Source organism: Tachypleus tridentatus, chromosome 4 (genome assembly GCF_004210375.1).
Source record: "Tachypleus tridentatus isolate NWPU-2018 chromosome 4, ASM421037v1, whole genome shotgun sequence".
NCBI classification, from domain to species: Eukaryota; Metazoa; Arthropoda; class Merostomata; order Xiphosura; family Limulidae; genus Tachypleus; species Tachypleus tridentatus.
In genome coordinates this window covers 1,286,513-1,299,997 of record NC_134828.1, presented here as the reverse complement: position 1 = coordinate 1,299,997, position 13,485 = coordinate 1,286,513, and the positions used below count along the sequence as shown (strand labels likewise).

General features: G+C 32.9%; 1 pseudogene across 1 annotated transcript in view; it reads left to right on the top strand.

Moving 5' to 3' along the window:
- Positions 1-12,867: 12,867 nt before the first annotated feature.
- The window catches only part of LOC143248428 (uncharacterized), an 81,511-nt pseudogene continuing 80,893 nt past the window's right edge, over positions 12,868-13,485 (top strand). Inside the window, exon 1 of the transcript XR_013026984.1 lies at positions 12,868-13,083. The product of XR_013026984.1 is annotated as an uncharacterized LOC143248428 (transcript). The remainder of the gene's footprint in view (positions 13,084-13,485) is intronic.

Sequence of the window (13,485 nt, the reverse complement as noted above, 5' to 3'; positions counted from 1 at the left end):
TTAACATACACAACATGGATCACATGATTCCATCCCAACAGATGAAGATCTTGTCCAGTTTCGCTCCATACAGCTCCACCAATCCACTGTTTAACTGTTTGTTCCACAGAAGTGATACCTTCCTTGGTTGGATATAGTTTCCTTTTCCAAAGTTATTAAGCTGTGAAACATGAATATTTCAGTTATTCTATTAAGTTGATAGAGTGATGTAATAGTTGTTCCCAACATGAGATGAATCAGGTCTTCTTTACGTTGTTTAATAGTACAGAAACTTAACTGTTGTTTGTTTGTTTTACTGGTTCATCTTCACTGATGGATTTTATGTTTTTCACCATTTCAAAAATAACAACATTTATTTCCCTCAAATAGAGTAAAATATAATATAGTATATACTTAGTAAAACAAAGCTACTTTATTTATAGATATAATGAATGTGACTAAAAACAGACATTACTATGTCAAAGATACATGGAAGTTTGATTTATAACCAAAATTATATGTAATGACATACGTTTAAAAGCTGGTTCATCAGACTATCTCCCACATACTATGACTGCATAAGTCTGATTAATAACACTGTGAAGGTTTTATTCTATTGAAATGTTTACATGTTCTACAGTAATTCCTGTACACTGAATTCGAAAATGATGTCATTTTTTTTTCTTTATCACATACGGAGTTTTCACAAAACGTCATATGTACTTTTAAATAAGTGAATCACTTTCTTTTAAATTAGGTCTCATTTTATTATGATTAAAATCGTAAGAATAATTGGCTGCAGATTTCTGTAGATCAGTTGCGGCGTGACAGTTTTATTATTATATATATAGATATATTAATATCAATGTTTGTTTAAGTTAAATTTATATTTAGAAATGCACATAACTTATTCTGTCAAATCTGTATTGCGAAACACCCGCCTATTCACTAAAGTTGTAGATTATTCTAGTCTATGAGAATCAATAATGTATGTGTGTACGTAAACACTAGTGTATCGTCTTCGTTATTGTGCAGGCTGAAATTTCTAGAAATTTTCCTTACGTCTATAAATGTAACCAACGCGACGAGCAAAGAGACATTATATATTATTGGTTTGCTATAGTTAGGATGTTATAAACCTCGGAAACTACAACTGCGTTTAACGTGTATTAATCAGGATCTTCAGATATTTGACCAGGAACGCTTATACATTTCAAACATTACAAATCATTTAAATTCGGCAAATTCACATTGGACATTAATACTTTCATGAAAACATTATATAACTTCATTTATGGAAAATTCGACGTGTGACTAGGGAAGAAAGAAGAATACAGAGACACCTAGCTATCTGTTTGGTGAATTGAATTGAAAAAAAACTCGAAATTAATTCGCTTATCGTGAACCCTCGATAACATATCAAGGAAGTTTCAAAGTAGGTATAAAACTCAATATTGTTCGTACGTGGTAAAACTTTTGTATATAGACCATTATTTGAGATAACCATTATTGTATATTTTGTTATTGTTTGTATATTAAAATATATTTGTGTTAAAACAGAAAACAATGCGTATGTCAGTTTTGTTGGCAACTATTATGAATTAGGTACGTCTTGATATTTGTTTAATTTCTAAATTTAAATTTCATTTAACTCAGTTTAGGGCTAATTATAATACATAACAATAGTATTTGTTTGTGCGTGCACTTTGACATTATTTTTTCCTTTCCATATTACTTATTAATTGTTAAGGTAAGAAGAGGCTGTGTAAATGACTCATACATATTCTGGTATATTTGTGGATTTGTGGTAAATTTTGTTGTAAAGAAACAAAGGCAAAACATTACAGAACTCGCCAAAAAAGCATATTTTGTGTAGTTTGGAATAAAATTTGGAGATCCAGGGAAATCATGGTCACCACATAAAGTTTTACCATTTATATGAAAAAGTTAAGACAATGTACTAAAGGTACGAAGGAGTCTTTGCGTTTTAGAATTCCAGTGGTCTGGCGTGAGCTTAAAAATCATGGAGATGACTGCTACTTTTCTAATGTAACATGCAAGGCTACAGCATTCGAAATAAAAATATAATTTCTTATCCCAACCTTCAAACTGCTATAATTTTAATAGGGGCTATTTTCAACCTGAAACGCCTGATAAACAACAATTTTTTGCACAAGGTTAACATAATGGTTTGGTGAGAGATTTGGGACTTCCAAAGAATTCTACAGATTTTGGGGTCTACACTTCAGAATGAGAACTTTCTCGAGGGACATCATTTTAGTGGTACAGAAGTCATGAGAAGAGTTTATACTTTGCTTTTCACAAGAAGGTTAATTGATTTGTTGCAACAATATTGCTGAATTAATATCAGTTCTAGGAACTGCTGTTTATAAACCAAATGAATGGCCATTGTTCACTGATTTCTCCAATAGAAGTCTAAAAGGTGTTCTTCTTTACAATGGTAAGATATATGCATCTGTTCCTTGCTCATTCGGTTCATTTAAAAGAAACGTACGAAAATCTCGAACTTTTTCTCAATATGGTCAAGTATAAAGGACATGATTGACTGCTTTGTGAAAACATAAAAGTCATTTGTATGTTGTTCGGTCAGCAATCTGATTATACAAAGTTTCTACGTTTTTTTTGTGTGAATGGGACAGTAGAGCACAAAATCAGCTCTGGGTAAAGAGGCAATGACCACACAAAGTCAGCTTGATACCAGGATCGAAAAACATTGAACGTGAAGTTTGGTTGACACAAAGAAAGTCCTATCACCTCCACTTCACATAAAACTGGGTTTGATGAAGCAGTTTGTCAAGACCTTAGACAACGATGGCTACTATTCCAACTATCTATGTGCACAATGGTTAGATTTATCATAAGAAAAACTCAAAGAAGAGATTTTTGTTGGACTTAAGATTAGGAAACTGATTTTGGATGAACAGTTGGAAAGGACAATGAGGAAAGTTGTAAAAGAAGTGTGGATTGTCTTTAAAGATGTTATTCACAAATTGTTAAGAACCAATCATCAGTAACATGATGGATGAATTCAAAGCGATTGATTGTAATATGAAAGCTTATTTCTTACATTTCTCTGAAATCAAGACATCATGATGGCTAATTACTGCTGGTCATTGGAACAAGATATTCCAGATAAACTGCTTGATAAAAAGACCACAAACACGTAGTTTCGACTAAAAGACGTAGATTTCAAGTTTTGACTACAAAACTTAGATTTCAAGTTTTGACAAAAAGACGTAGATTTCAAGTTTTGACTAAAAAACGTAGATTTCACAAACAAAACCAGAATGAATGAAAATGCATATTCGTTTGACGTCAACTTTCTTCCATTTTCTTCAGTGTGTTTGTATATATATTAACAAACATTGTTCATTATGGTAGACAAAATAATAATTTGATCTAAGTAAGAGTTTTTCTTCCTGGTTTATAAAAAAATCCTGAAGTGATAGAAACAAAAATGAATATCATATTCGAAATATGTGTAACTGATTTATGTAAAATCAGTTATTAAAACCAAAACAACTTTTGTGTAGTTTGAGTGATGACGAGAAAACCCACTTGTAGAGAAAAATATATATGTAAAAACGGCTGGTTTGGATTGAGAAAATTTTTATGTAAAGGAGCGAACAACGTTTCGAACTTCTTCGGTCATCGTCAGGTTCACAAAGTTATCCTTTTCTTTCTTTGAAAGAAGGTTGAAACGCTGTTCGCTCATCTACATAAATATTTTCTCAACCCAAACCAGCCGATTTTACATATACATTTTGTGTAGTTTAAATTTGCAGGCCTGTGTTATTAAAAGAGACGAGGTCTTTATATTTGGAAAGTTCCTCAGATATCTCTGAACATATTTCTATATTACATATAATGTAAATGCATAGATAGAAAAAATGTATTATAATTTACATTTATTTTAATAAAAGTTTCCACCTCTCTGAAACCAAAGATTATAGAGACAGTCAATTGCTTTTAATAATAAAAGCCTTTCTTTTCTTAGTAGAAGGTATGGGTGTGACAAAGTGACAACTTTTCTGTTTCCTAACACCCAAAGTTCAGGTAGCTTGATGTCAGCAAAATGAATTATCAGAGATGATTAAATATAAATACGTGAAACTAAAATTTTAAATTATTGTATGATATACAAATAGGCTTCTTTTTAGAATAATAAGTGATTTATAAAACATCATTAACATAAACTGTGTGCTACAATCGTTGCCTCGTTTGAATAAAAATTTTCGTGTTCTTTGGAGGATGATAAATTTGAAAGTATGTTTAAATGTAGAAAATATAATCAATATATGTTAATAGTGCACTAAATCATGGTTGACTGACTCGATCAACAACTACAAAAGGAATAACCATGGTAAAAACATTTCAGCAGTAAACTCATTGTGTTAGCAACATTATCATCCTATAGGAATAAAAGTAAATTAAAAATAAGATGAAAGCTGCATGCTGTTCTTTGGAATTATGGAAATATCTTCCCAAAATGTATACAATTAAATGTATGTCGACATCTGTATAGTAACATTGCTCACCATTGTAATACGAATAATTATATAGATGAAAATAAAAATATAAGTTGTGAAAGCAAGATTTACGTATAAATGGTTAAGAAATGTAATCAAACATAGAATTAATCAAATAGTTGTTTAAACAAATAGTATTAAATCTAGCCATGTTGAGACACGTTCATCCACTTCATTAACATCATTGTCAATGACGTCATGTCCACCTTCATGGCAGTCTAAAAACTCGCCCCCAGCAACGCCCTCTATGGCGACATCAGTGCATAGCACAATCTCCCTCTGGTTCCGCTTTATTGAACTATTATATAAATGTTTCTGTTGTTCCGTTGTCATGTACACCTGTTATAGCAGCCTAGAAACGCGTCCCTAGCAACGTATCCATCTTCAGCGACCTCATCATCTCTTCAGCGACATCATCATCTCTTCCCTGTTACTTGAAGATGACATTCATTAAAACAGGGTGTTGTGTTGTTCATGGGATAACTACTGACACATGACCACAAAAAAATAACCAATATCTCGCCCTAGCCTTCCTTATTCATTAGATATGATCGTAAGTAAACAAATAATATACTGCTTTAGCTTTCCTTACTTATCAGACATGATCGTAAGTAAACAAATAATATATTGTTTTAGTCTTTCTTCCTTATCAAACATGATCGTAAGTAAACAAATAATATATTGTTTTAGCCTTCCTTCTTCATTAAACATGATCGTAAGTAAACAAATAATATACTGCTTTAGCATTCCTTCTTTATCAGACACATGACTGTAAGTAAGTAACTAATGTATTGTTTTAACGTTCCTTCTTTATCAGACACATGACCGTAAGTAAGTAATTAATGTATTGTTTTAGCGTTCCTTCTTTATCAGACACATGACTGTAAGTAAGTAACTAATGTATTCATTTAACGTTCCTTCTTTATCAGACACATGACTGTAAGTAAGTAACTAATGTATTCTTTTAACGTTCCTTCTTTATCAGACACGTGACCGTAAATAAGTAACTAATGTATTGTTTTAACGTTCCTTCTTTATCAGACACATGACCGTAAGTAAGTAATTAATGTATTGTTTTAACGTTCCTTCTTTATCAGACACATGACCGTAAGTAAGTAACTAATGTATTGTTTTAACGTTCCTTCTTTATCCGACACATGACCGTAAGTAAGTAACTAATGTATTGTTTTAACGTTCCTTCTTTATGAGACACATGACCGTAAGTAAGTAACTAATGTATTGTTTTAACGTTCCTTCTTTATCCGACACATGACCGTAAGTAAGTAACTAATGAATTGTTTTAACGTTCCTTCTTTATCAGACACATGACTGTAAGTAAGTAACTAATTCCTTCTTTATCAGACACATGACTGTAAGTAAGTAACTAATGTATTGTTTTAACGTTCCTTCTTTATCAGACACATGACTGTAAGTAAGTAACTAATGTATTGTTTTAACGTTCCTTCTTTATCAGACACATGACTGTAAGTAAGTAACTAATGTATTGTTTTAACGTTCCTTCTTTATCAGACACATGACTGTAAGTAAGTAACTAATCTATTGTTTTAACGTTCCTTCTTTATGAGACACATGACCGTAAGTAAGTAACTAATGTATTGTTTTAACGTTCCTTCTTTATGAGACACATGACCGTAAGTAAGTAACTAATGTATTGTTTTAACGTTCCTTCTTTATCCGACACATGACCGTAAGTAAGTAACTAATGAATTGTTTTAACGTTCCTTCTTTATCAGACACATGACTGTAAGTAAGTAACTAATTCCTTCTTTATCAGACACGTGACTGTAAGTAAGTAACTAATCTATTGTTTTAACGTTCCTTCTTTATGAGACACGTGACCGTAAATAAGTAACTAATGTATTGTTTTAACGTTCCTTCTTTATCAGACACATGACTGTAAGTAAGTAACTAATGTATTGTTTTAACGTTCCTTCTTTATCAGACACATGACTGTAAGTAAGTAACTAATGTATTGTTTTAACGTTCCTTCTTTATCAGACACATGACTGTAAGTAAGTGACTAATCTATTGTTTTAACGTTCCTTCTTTATGAGACACATGACCGTAAGTAAGTAACTAATGTATTGTTTTAACGTTCCTTCTTTATGAGACACATGACCGTAAGTAAGTAACTAATGTATTGTTTTAACGTTCCTTCTTTATCAGACACATGACCGTAAGTAAGTAACTAATGTATTGTTTTAACGTTTCTTCTTTATCAGACACATGACTGTAAGTAAGTAACTAATGTATTGTTTTAACGTTCCTTCTTTATCAGACACATGATCGTAAGTAAGTAACTAATGTATTGTTTTAACGTTCCTTCTTTATGAGACACATGACTGTAAGTAAGTAACTAATGTATTGTTTTAACGTTCCTTCTTTATCAGACACATGATCGTAAGTAAGTAACTAATGTATTGTTTTAACGTTCCTTCTTTATCAGACACATGACCGTAAGTAAGTAACTAATGTATTGTTTTAACGTTCCTCTTTATGAGACACATGACCGTAAGTAAGTAACTAATGTATTGTTTTAACGTTCCTTCTTTATGAGACACATGACCGTAAGTAAGTAATTAATGTATTGTTTTCACGTTCCTTCTTTATCAGACACATGACTGTAAGTAAGTAACTAATGTATTGTTTTAACGTTCCTTCTTTATCAGACACATGACTGTAAGTAAGTAAGTAATGTATTGTTTTAACGTTCCTTCTTTATCAGACACATGACTGTAAGTAAGTAACTAATGTATTGTTTTAACGTTCCTTCTTTATCAGACACATGACTGTAAGTAAGTAACTAATGTATTGTTTTAACGTTCCTTCTTTATCAGACACATGACTGTAAGTAAGTAAGTAAGTAATGTATTGTTTTAACGTTCCTTCTTTATGAGATACATGACCGTAAGTAAGTAACTAATGTATTGTTTTAACGTTCCTTCTTTATCAGACACATGACTGTAAGTAAGTAACTAATGTATTGTTTTAACGTTCCTTCTTTATCAGACACATGATCGTAAGTAAGTAACTAATGTATTGTTTTAACGTTCCTTCTTTATGAGACACATGACTGTAAGTAAGTAACTAATGTATTGTTTTAACGTTCCTTCTTTATCAGACACATGACCGTAAGTAAGTAACTAATGTATTGTTTTAACGTTCCTTCTTTATCAGACACATGACCGTAAGTAAGTAACTAATGTATTGTTTTAACGTTCCTTCTTTATCAGACACATGACCGTAAGTAAGTAACTAATGTATTGTTTTAACGTTCCTTCTTTATCAGACACATGACCGTAAGTAAGTAACTAATGTATTGTTTTAACGCTCCTTCTTTATCAGATAGAAAAGATAACAAGAAGGAAACATTAGTCCCGCTATGGAATGGTTAGTGATATCTGTTTGATATTTTTAAAAACTGTGTTGTTGTTTGATAATACTTAAACATGAAAAAAAAATCTTACTCTTTATATGTCTGGAATTGTACATGAAGAAAGAAATGATTTTACAAATTCGAATTTGAATTTAATATTTATTCGAAATCGTTCATAACGCACAGGATATGCATGTATCAGTAGTTTAGTACTACAAATAATGATAATTATAAATAAAACAAAGAATATTCACTAATTGTTACTAAACTTCATTTCGATAAAGATCATTACAGCACAAGCAAGCTAATGGCAACACTTTAATAAGGCCCATGTGCATAATGCGCTGTAAGATGGCAGGTAATTTTAGAAAAGGCTTAACTAGAAACTGTTAAGTTTTACACTGGTTTCTTGTCCAACATAATCTACTAATTATAGGGGGATGTTAAAGGATTAAGCTCCAGACAGCACGGTCTCTTCCTCTTCTGATGTAGTGGATTAGATTAGATGTAGTAAAAACCAGAACTGTTACTGTACTCTCAAGATGGCAGGTATGGTTATTAAAACTTTAAAATAAAGTACAGGACAACGTTTTGACCTTATTAGGTCATCTTCAGGTTGACAAAGAGTGTTTGTAGTTAACCTGAAGATGATCTAAGAAGGTCAAAACGTTGTCCTGTACTCTAATTTAATTAAAGCTTTAATACCCACACCAGTATTGAGAATGTATTTATATTTGGGTTTCTCGTCATCACTAGTAGCTATTACTCTCATATTTAATATGACAAGCGCGATTATGAGATATTTATTAAGATCAATAAGCCATTAAGTATAGTTTATACCTTAAATAATGAATATATTAATTTTTATAACTAATATCAGAATTTACTTTGGAGATTATAAAATATATATTAATTTGATACATTTACATTTGATAAAACACTGCAAACATGTGGTCTTTTCTACTTAAGAAATATTAAAACCAATAAATTCTGGAAGTTTATTTAAAATTAACATAAAAAACATAATAGTAAAGAAATAGTAATAATAATGTGGGTGGCATGTGTAAATTGTGCCCAATGTGTATTTAATTAATATCACCACATAGTTCGGTTATTGTAGTGTATAAACTGGGTAATAGGTTATCTGTGCTTTACCAACAACAGGCATCGAAACCAGATTTTTAGCAGTGTAAGCTTGCTGAGTTACTGGAAGAGAGGAGGGGATAACACCATACATTTCAAGAAAACGTGTTTCTGAAAATAACAAAAAACATAACATTACCATGGGAACCAAAAACAACGAAAGGCGGCTGAGACCCGGTGGTAACTTTTTTGTTATCACGTGATCTTTAAAATACTGAAATTTAAATGTTCAGCTTTCTGCTGAACTTCAAATAACACATAAGAAATTATTATAAATACTAATTTTACCAAAGATCCCCTACTAACCAAGGAGGGAGCCCACAAACTCAAATTTAGTTAAATATGACAGAACTATATAAAGCTAGTTGTAGGCCGCCACAAATTCGCTCGTACGTTTCTTCAATCGGTATGATATGGCGGCGTTACGTTTCGTGTGGCATCAACATGTGCGCTTTTCGAGTTAGGTTTATGTTCTGTTGGCATCTAAACAGGCTTCTAGTTTTCGGTTTTAACCAATAAATATCGACAAAACACCCCGATGCAAGAAATAAATACAAGAAATTGATGTTTTATCAAAAAACACAGGAACGTTCATTCAGTTTCTTTTACTGTGTGTGTGTTTTCTTAAGGCAAAGCTACATCGGGCTATCTGCTGAGCCTACTGAGGGAAATCGAACCCCTAATTTTAGCGTTGTAAATCCGAAGACGTACCGCTGTACTAGAGGCGGGCCTTTATATTACTTTCCAAAGTTTCGTTCGTTGGTGGTAAGTTTGATTTTATAATTTAATTTAAAATGTAATTGCTCTTACAAACCTTTGACATAAATAAAACTATATCTTGTATCTGTTATTAATTCCATAATAGAAATTACCAGAGGTGGATTTACGTCAGATGAGGCCGGAAACAATAACTACAAGTGCATAAAATATTCAAAACTTCTTGTTTTTGGGGGACCCAAATGGGCAGTCCCAGATGTAGTTGTTCCCCACCCTTAATATGAAACCAGGAAATTATTGTGCAGAGAATACGCGATTTATTAGTGTACTCATTACAGTACTAAAAGTGAAAACCCCGAGAAAAATCAATTTTAAGGTACTTATATAAAACAGCTAAAAACAAATATACAAATACGTAGGCCTTACATGTAATTTCATCTGCTCATGGCCCGGCATGGTCAAGCGTGTTAAGGCGTGCGACTCGTAATCTGAGGGTCGCGGGTTCGCATCCCCGTTGCACCAAACATTCCCGCCCCTTTTAGCCGTGGGGGCGTTATAATGTTATGGTCAATCTCACTATTTGTTGGTAAAAGAGTACCTCAAGAGTTGGCGGTGGATAGTGATGACTAGCTGCCTTCTCTCTAGTCTTACACTGCTAAATTAAAGATGGCTAGTGCAGATAGCCCTCATGTAGCTTTATGCAAAATTCAAATCAAACAAACAAAACCCACTCTTCATTAGTAAAAGAGTATCCCAAGAGTTGGCGGTGGGTGGTGGTGATGAGCTGTCTGTCTTAGCTTTGCGTGAAATTAAAAAAAAAAAACCAACAAAAACAAACATCTGCTCATTGGAATATTTAATAACTTTAATATGTCACGTAGTTGTAAATCATTATGTTTTTTACATGTAAAAACTGTAAGAATCCGAAATAAAACTAATAGGGAAACTACTTACGAATCTCACACAATAACAGAATTATAACTTTCAACCTAAAAGGGGACACATAGGGTGAAAAGCCAAGTCTAGGTTACGGATGTGGACGTTCTATAATTTTGAACTACTGCTGATCACAGTAACTAATCAGGCTGCAGCACTCGCCGCCACAACTGAATAACGGAATTTACTGTCACTTCCATAACACACCTACGGACGAAAGTACGTAATATGCTCAGTGGCATCACGACTCGAATCTTGGGTTTGTTTTTTGAATTTCGCGCAAAGCTACACGAGGGCTATCTGCGCTAGCCGTCCCTAATTTAACATTGCAAGATTAGAAGGAAGGAAGCTAGTCATCACCACCAACCGCCAACTCTTGGGCTACTCTTATACCAACGAATAGTGGGATTGACCGTCACATGATGACGCCCCCCTACGACTGAAAGGGGGAAGCATGTTTGTCGTGACGGGGATTCGAACCAGCGACCCTCAGATTACGAGTCGAGTGCCTTAACCACCTGGCCATGCAAGACTGATGCTGGTTTTGATATTTCAAAAAAATCACAGGGCGTAAAAGATGTTCTTCCAGGTCTAGGTTAAAAAAAAAACAAATTTGATCGTGTTGTGATAATACGAGCTTTAGAAAGTGGTTTACTAATGTTAACTAGTTGGCACAGCACTTTAAGGGTACATTCCTGCCGACGGATGACGTAAAAATCGAATTACCAGAGAAAGCTGATGCGCAACGTGTAGTCAGCCCTTCTTGACTGACAGATAAGCCCTTGTTTACCAGAAGGGAATAATACAGTCGTTTGAACTGTTGAAAAGTGCTTTACAAACGATTCATAATGTTTCAACAGTGTACCTCAGTTTGCAGAGCACTGGTCAGCCCAGAGTTATTTCTGTTCTCTCTTTGCAGAATAAAACATGATATTCAGGGTTATAAGACCTCAGACTTGCCACTGAACCCGGGGGAAGGGACAACCGAGTAAATAATTTCGGACGAAAAAAGGCGTTAATGACTTTATTATTCCACAAAGTTGGGTTTTGAAACCAGATTTCTTATGTTTCAGACAATTGGAGTTGTAAGAAACATCAATGAAACTTTATTCTGTTACGGAATTGCGATCATGACGACAAACTGTAGTTGTCCAATCAGAAGGAATCCACAATATAATGTCTCATGTTTAATTATAATGAAGGCGCTCCAGCCTATTTCTGATGTTAAAATAAAATATTACAGTTCTTTATCACAATAACGTGTGAAATTGTGATTATTTTATTTTACGAATTATGAAACATCGTAAGTAACAGGACTTCCCATAGTTTGAAGGAAATGGTTTGTTTGATAAATTAGATTAATAAGAGCCTGATACTGAAAAGAAGTCACATAAAATTATGAACGAAGAAAAACAACACAATAAGAGTGAAATTAATTCTAAACTGTTGTACTGCTAAAATAAACACTGACATCTATAGGTGGTTTTAAGTAGCTTTAAGTTATAATAACAAAGAATTAATCCGAATTTAACTTGGTACACTTTGAATGGCATGTTAAAAGTTTTATAAACTTTACCATAAAACTAGGGTAAATAACCGTTTCTCACTGTCTTTTAATCGCTGGTGTTTTGATCATTTTTATGGATGATAAAAAAGGAAGGAACTGATAATTATACTGATCTGTTTGTTAGAATGTGTTTGAACTTTCATTTCACTTCACATTTTGTTCACTCTGTCATACTTTGAAATCAAGATATTTTTTTATGACTGTCAATGTATCCTGACATCCGTATCAAATTCCATTCTTGTCTGTTTGCACTGGTTCATAATTCCGTAAATATTTTTTTAACACCGGAAGATATTATTTCCTCCAAGTTCATGAGCACCGTTTTCCATATTTATCTTGGTCACTTACCTTTCTATCAATATAACATCTTCTAAACCATCCGTATTAATTTCCAACTTGACATTCATAGTAACGGTTTTCATTGGCTGTTAAACCTCTGACGCAAAGACGAATCAGCCAATAGGGTAAGCATCATAAGATGAGATGCATACGTATATTTATTTTTACAATTTAATATCACGAAACGTTACATATATTGCATATTTCTACATAGAGGCTATTAACGTTCATATTGAGAAAAATTCGTTAAGTCCGTGGCTAAAGTTAACATAAGAAGTGAAGGCCATGTCTTTATTTCTGTAAGCGTTGTGACATCAGTGATTTAACAAAGCGTTTGGTGACAGTTCATGTAAGAAATGAACAAAATGTCTTTATTTTTGTAGGCATGACAATCACTTTGAGAAAGATGATTCCAATGGTGTCTTTTCTTGCTGCCTTGCGCATTCTCACAGAAGGTAACTATTTAATATACGTTATTTATATATTGTCTTTGTTAAGTATTGTATTCTGTGTCTCATATTTGTTTATTCAAGTGGATATGAATTACAGCGACGAATGATAAAACTTTGTTTTTAAAAGTGTGTGGGGAACATGTTCCCTGTGTAAATTACGCCTGTGACGTGTTGTTATAGAGATTGTATATGTTTCAGAGTTTGTAAGCTTTGTTAGGCTTAGCTAAATACCTTAATATAACACAGCTAAGAAAAGTTTTAAAATACAGATCATTAACCATGTAATTATGTAGCACTTGGGATCTCACCTGTGGTTTTTATAACATGGAAATATGGAATAAGCGTTTAATGATTATTAAATTAATTATATGAATGTGTGTTTTTCGTATAGCAAAACCAACGCCG